Genomic DNA, 7,212 nt, shown 5'->3' with positions numbered 1-7,212 from the left:
TCGCAGCGCCTATTTCGATGTGGTGCCGCGCAACGTCGAAGTTGAACATCGACGTTGCCAGCCCTGGAGGACGTGTAGACGTTACTCATCGAAATAGCCTATTTCGATGTTGGCTTCACGTGTAGACGTAGCCCAGCATGCCCCACATTGCTGCCTTTCAGAATTAGCTACCAGTGTTCCTGGAGCTCATCCACGGAGGTGGGGATTCACTTGGTCCTAGGGGGAGCTAGTTCTGAGTCTGGGGCTTCACCTGTCAGATTTGACTCCCTGACAACCTCTCCTTGGTCCTGGAGACAATCCCTGGTCCCTGTGCAGTGCCCCACCTTCACACAGCCTCTACGCACACATAAGGGGCAACCAGCTCTGACAAACACCTGCTTCTTGGTACAGCACCACCACCGTCCACACCCTCTCCCGACACTCAATACCACGAGCATCTACATGTACATTTGCACGCTGCCCAGAGGCACAGCAGCAACATACACACCCCACCTTTACACACACACACATCCTTTCACACAGCACCTCCACACACACACACACCCTTGGCCCTACGCACCACACTGGCTCCAATGTTGCTATCTTGGCTCTGCACCCAGTGCTGTCAGCACACCCACCTGCCCCCTGCCCTTCCCCGTTTCTTTTGTGGCCCCACGACCACCCGCTGCAGGCATCTGCTAGCGGCACAGTCCCACTTGAGGCAGGAGAGACAAGGTATGGTGGGTACACCCCAGACAGCCCCCTCCCCCTGCCAGCATAAGCAGTGTGTTGTTACTGTTGCTGTTACTGTGATTATTTATGTACTTTCCATTGTTCTACAAACTAACTACCATGAATACATGAGGGGTGCAATTTTATATTCTTGCCTCAGGTGCAGAATTAGCTAGTTAGGGTACTGAGATTGTCACAGAACCTACTACTGGAGAGAGCAAGAAGCATTTTTATTCTGGAGTAAAAATGAGTTTGTTCTGCTCTGAATACATCAGCACAGAGATCTCTCCTGAAATAGAGGTGCTGGTCAATTTCACAGCTGAATCAGTTGCTCATAAACTTCACAATTACTGACATTTACTATGCTTATGGTTATACTAGAGAGGTTTGTGACATAGTAGTGCATGCAACAAACTAAACATGGATCAAATGCATCAACGTTTCAAATCCATCACAGAATACACCACCTTGAAGAGTGAGTACAGACACATGTTCAAAATATTCTTTAACTCAACTATTTCTAACTATTCATAGCCCGAAATCAGCCACACATGCAACGTTTGGTTCAGGTCTCCGAATGTTGCTTTTCATGTTATGAATTTCACATCTGTAACAACATTTTACAAGTATGATTTTATTAAATAATTGAACCAATAAATAATTGAAATTCAATGGATCGATTGCAAAATGCAAAGGAGAATAAATAGCACCTTACAGGATTAGAAGGAAACATGGGCCTGCAGTTGTACAAAAAGATGGGCAAGTTGAGGGAGGCAGCTCCAGAAAACAGACTCCTCTCCTTGCCAACCCCTTGGGGCAGAGATGCTGCATTTAAACCATGTTCCAGCTGGCTCCATCCTTCTGTCCCTGACCTTGCACAGCAGGGGATGGGGGGCTACCTGCCAGCCCACGCAGGCCAGGAAGCAGCACTGTAGCTGTTTCTCAGCATGAAGACTCCTGTGGGGTCAGCATTTCCCCTCACAGCCGCTCTGCAGAGCAACCATGGGAGCAGGAGGAACTGACCAAGCCTGTGCCAGGCTGGGACTCAGGCAGCTTTGACCAAGGAGGCTCGGCACCCTATTGCAAAAGGGTTACTAGGTAAAGGACTGACAAAGGGCCTTACTGCCGGGCCACCTCTGGGGAACTTTACTGGGAACATTCAGACAGGGTTACCCTACAGAAGAGAGAACACCCCTGAGGCGCAGCGTGTCTGTAACAGTACCCACTCGTTCCCACCGCAGTACCACCGGGCTCAGCAACCTTGGAGGCAGTGTTGAAAACTGACCTTCCATCCTCTCCAGCCTGAGTGCCGGTGATACTTTTAAAAGCCACTAGGGGTCCTTCTGACAACAGCTCCGTGAATAAACACGCGAGGAGGCAGGGCTCTCCCGCTCGGGGAGGGGGTTGGCCGTGTGAGACGGGCTTTTCCTACTCCCCAGGCGGCCTGGCTCTGTGCCAGCACCCGGCTGCCTGGGGGGAGGAAGGGCGGGGCTGAGCTCCCGCCTCACCTGCTGTTCTTGGCACGCGTGCCGGCTCCGCGGAGCCCTAGCACGTCACACGCGCTCCCGTTCGGGCTGCTGGCGCCTGGCCCTTGTACCGGGGCTGTGGCGCACTCCGGCATCCACCCACCGGCCAGAGGCGCAGGGCGCCGGCTCCCCCCACCCCCACGGGACTGCACACCGCCGGGCCGGGCGGGAAAGCCCCGTCTCTGGCGGGACCGGGGAGGGGCGGGGGGGGGGATCACTTGTTCATCCCTCAGCACAGCAGCGCGCGCCCTTCCCGCCCAAATAACGGCCGCGCCCCTCCCAGGCAGGCGGGCGAGCGGAGAGGCGAGCGCTCGATGTGCTCCGGCGCCATTTTCCAGGAAGCGGGTGAGAGGCCGGAGGGCGGCGGCGCGGCAGGGCCGGGGGCGCGGGGAGCAGCGGTGCGCTCGGCTCAGGGGGTTGTGTGTGTGTGTGTGTGTTTGGCTGGGGGGCGGTGGGGAGCGCAGGGCCGGGGGGGTGTTTGTGACTGGGGGGCGGTGGGGAGCGCAGGGAAGGGGGGGTTGTGTGTGTGTGTTTGGCTGAGGGGGGGGTGGGGAGCGCAGGGCCAGGGGGGGTGTTTGTGATTAGGGGGCGGTGGGCAGCGCGGGGCCGGGGGGGGGTGTTTGTGGCTGGGGGGGCGGTGGGGAGCGCAGGGCCGGGGGGGTGTTTGTGACTAGGGGGCGGTGGCGAGCGCAGGGCCGGGGGGGGGGGCGTTTGCGGCTGGGGGGGCGGTGGGGAGCGCAGGGCCGGGGGGGTTGTGTGTGTGTGTGTGCTTGGCTGGGGGGCGGTGGGGAGCGCAGGGCCGGGGGGGTGTTTGCGGCTGGGTTGCAGTGGGGAGCTCAGGGCCGGGGGGGGCGTTTGCGGCTGGGGGGCGGTGGGGAGCGCATGGCCGGGCGGGGGCGTTTGCGGCTGGGGGGCGGTGGGGAGCGCGGGGCCAGGGGGGTTGTGTGTGTGTGTGTGTGCTTGGCTGGGGGGCGGTGGGGAGCGCAGGGCCGGGGGGGTGTTTGCGGCTGGGTTGCAGTGGGGAGCTCAGGGCCGGGGGGGGGCGTTTGCGGCTGGGGGGCGGTGGGGAGCGCAGGGCCGGGGGGGGGGCGTTTGCGGCTGGGGGGCGGTGGGGAGCGCGGGGCCGGGGGGGGGGGCGTTTGCGGCTGGGGGCCGGTGGGGAGCGCGGGGCCGGGGGGGGCGTTTGCGGCTGGGGTGGTGGGGAGCGCAGGGCCGGGGGGTGTTTGTAACTAGGGGGCGGTGGGGAACGCAGGGCTGGGGGGTGTTTGTCACTAGGGGGTGGTGGGGAGCGCAGGGCCGGGGGGGTTGTGTGTGTGTGTGTGTTTGGCTGGAGGGCGGTGGGGAGCGCAGGGCCGGGGGGTGTTTGTGTCTAGGGGGCGGTGGGGAGCGCAGGGCTGGGGGGTGTTTGTCACTAGGGGGCGGTGGGGAGTGTGGGGCCCCGGGCTGTTTGGGTCCGGGGATCGCGTCGGGTGCAGGGGCCGGGCCACCAGGCCACACTAACGCCCCTCTCCCTCCCTCGCAGAGGTCCCCCAGGCAGTAGTGCCCCAGCCCACCACAATGTTCCACGGGATCCCTGCTGCGCCTGGCCCAGGAGGTGAGTCCCGCTGGCCCTGCCGCCGTGGGGAGCAAGGGGCCCCACAGCACCACCCCATGGCCTGGGCTGAGACACAGACTGGCCCGGTCGACACCTGACAGAGCCCTGCCTGCTGGCCATGAGCAGGGCTGTGACCCAGGCCCACCCCGCCCTTGGCCAGAGACCCAGTGACACCGAGGGCTCCAGCTCCCCTCAGGGGACTGCCCGCCCTCAAAGTCCCCAGGGGTCAGGCTAGCGGGGCTGGGGGCAGCAGAGTGGTGGGACACTGGGCTCATGGGAGGGTGGGTATCACGGCCACAGAGGCAGGTTACGAAGCAATGGCTCAGTCTGCATCAACAGGGGTTAGGATAGCACAGCAGTTCCCAAATTGGGTTGGGACCTCATTTTAATGAGTTCCCCTGGGTTGGCTTAGACTTGCTGAGATCGAGGCCAGACAAAGGGCTTCAGCCCTGTGCAGTGGGGCTCAGGTTCCAGGCCCCTCCTGGGGCTGCAGCCTGGGTCCTCAGCCTCTCCTTTCTTCGGGCAATGGGGCTGGTCTTTTGTTCCCCTTACTCGCATCCCTGGTGGCAGGGCCTGGGTTTTGGCTGAGGCATGTGTCTGTGCATTACTTTTTCTTGGCAGAAGTGGATTGTACAGCAATGAAGTTTGAGACCCCCTGAGATAAAGAACAGCTTTCCCACACTGAGGGCAGTTAAGCTGTGGAGCAGGTGCCCCAGGGAGGTTGTGGATCCCCATCAGTGGAAGTTGTTAAGAACAGGCTGGACAGATGCCTGGAAGGGATGGGCTCTGTTTACTTGGCCCTGCTCCAGTGCAGGGGCTGGACTCAACTTCTCAAGGACCCTTCCAGCTCAGAATCTGATTCTCCCTTGTGAACTGTGCTGGGTTCTCTGGCCTGGAGCAAGGGGCGGTGATCAGCAGGAGCGGCGGGATGGAAGAGCGGAGCAGGCTGTAGAGGTCCTGGGTGCTAGCAGTATCCCTGTAGCTAGTAGGCTAAGGAGCTGTGGACGTGGTCCTTCCTAACACCGGGTTACCAGGAAGGTTTTGCATTGTGAGCATCACTGGTAGGCCCCTAGCTATAAGTGCTAGGTCTGTTCATGGATTTCCTCTTTTTCAGCCCCAGGGAATAAGCCAGAACTGTACGAGGCGAGTAATGCTGGTCACGTTCCCCTCCTCGTCCTGTCCCTGGCACAGGAGGCAGAATGACCTTCCAGCGTAAGTCGGGTTTGGCTCTGCAAACGGTTTCACAGCCCTCAGTGCTGGAGCATTCAGGGGACCCCAGCTCTTGAGGTGATTCCCAGCTCCTTACCTCCATCTCAGTGTGGGTTTCTCTGGTCCCTGTCTCCTCTACCCTGTGGTGAGGATGCAGGAGGTCCGTATCTGTCAGCTCCGTCCCCACCTGCTTCCAGCCTGTCCATTTGTGCAGCTGACCACACACTGTGTGGGTACCTGACAGGCTGTGTATCTGCTCTCCTTGCAGGAGGTGAAGCTGTATAAAAATGCACGGGAGCGAGAAAAGTGAGTCCATCCCCAGCCGAATGGGTTCCCATGTGGTACACAGTTCTGTGGGGCTTGGGAGTGCTGGGACTTCAAGCTGTTGTCTGCAGTGAGGTCCTTGCTCGGGAGATGCTGGGGCTGATGGTGCAGGGAGCTCTGCGTTCTGATGCTCTGTCCCCGCGCCAAGCTAGGAAGGACCCAAGAGCCCTTCTGCTCCGCCTCCACCATTGGCCAGGGCAGCCTGCGGCTGAGAAAGATGCAATAGGCGAAAGGGTCTTCTCCACAAAAAGGGAGTGCTCCTGCTGGGCTGTGGAGCATGAGAGCCCCTGTGCTGTTCCCAGGTACGCGGGCGCGTGTATAGCGGTGGGGGTCACAGGCTATGCGCCTTCACGGGCTTCTGCGCTTGGGTTTCAGGTATGATAACATGGCTGAGCTGTTTGCGGTGGTGAAGACGATGCAGGCTCTGGAGAAAGCCTATATCAAGGACTGTGTCTCTCCCAACGAGTGAGTCCCCAGCTGGGTTTTGTTTCCAGCCTGGTCTCTCCCAGGGGAGCCAAGCGGATGCAGCAGCAGGAGCATCTCCTGCAGGATGCGTCGTTACCGAGTGGAGCAGAGTGACCTCCCCTCCCCAGGGCACTGCGGACACACTGGGGAGGGGGCTCAGAGAAGCATCAAAACAGCCCCTTAGTCCCCCCTCAGGCCCTGCCCACTTCCCCTGGGGGCCAGGCAACATTGCTCTATGCAGAGGGTCTCCAGTCAGAGACCCTGGGGAGCCTCCTCTGCCGTGGGGGCTGTTACAATGTTCTCCTTTCCCCTGGGGACCTGCTTGTACATCCTCGACCTCCGTGTTCCCCTCCTGCTTGGCATGAGCCACTCCAGCTGTTCTTACTCCATGCACTGCCCCAGGTACACCGCAGCCTGCTCCCGGCTCCTGGTGCAGTACAAAGCTGCCTTCAAACAGGTACAGGGATCCGAAATTGGCTCCATCGATGAATTTTGCCGCAAGTTCCGGATGAGTTCAGCCTCCAGCAGTACAGCTTTTGGGGACTCTGGGACAGGAATCTCGGAGGGCTCCCAGAACAGTGGGGGCGGGGGGGGGCTGTGTTGCTGCTGAGTTCTACATGTAGGCCGCATCGACACTAGTCCCCTCCTTTTGGGGCGAGTTGGGAATATGCTAATGAGGCACCACCGGGAATATGCAGTGCCTCATTAGCATAATAGTGGCCCCACACAATTGGAAAGCACAGCTTTTGAATTGTGCGCTGCCTCTCTAGACGGGGGCTTTTTGAAAGGACACTCCTCCGCCCCTGGACTTTGAAAGACCCTTCTTCCTAAAACCAAATAGGAAGAAGGGGCTTTCGAAGTCCGGGGGGACCTTTCGAAAGGCCCCTGTCTACATGGGCGGTGCGCGATTTGAAAGCAACACTTTCAAATCACATGCAGCCACCATTATGCTAATGAGGCTGTGAGGGGGTTCGGGGTCTCCATCCTCTGCACCCCATCCGCAGGCAGGAGAACAGTAGGTTTATTAGGCAACAGGGCACAGCGTCGTACAGAGGAGTCAGTGCAGCCGGCAGAGACAGCCAGTCCAAGCCATGCTGGGGAGAGGAGGCCCCGAGGGGCCCCCGGAGCCGGGGTCTTGCCCCCTCCTTTGTCTCTCTCTCTCCCAGCCCCGACGAACTGCTTCCAACACCCAGTTCCACTTCAAACCCCTCAGGCTCCACCTCCTCCTTTGTCTGCAGCCCAGGGGTGTCACCTGGTCGCCAGGTTACCCTCAGCAGGAGCCCCACGTGTACACACAGGTATCTCCCACTACATCACAGAGGCACTGCATATTCATGGCAGCGCCTCCTTAGCATCTTCCCAACTCGCTCATTACCATGTCCC

This window comes from Carettochelys insculpta, chromosome 2 (genome assembly GCF_033958435.1).
Source record: "Carettochelys insculpta isolate YL-2023 chromosome 2, ASM3395843v1, whole genome shotgun sequence".
Classification (NCBI taxonomy): domain Eukaryota; kingdom Metazoa; phylum Chordata; order Testudines; family Carettochelyidae; genus Carettochelys; species Carettochelys insculpta.
Note: the sequence above shows the minus strand (reverse complement) of the source record.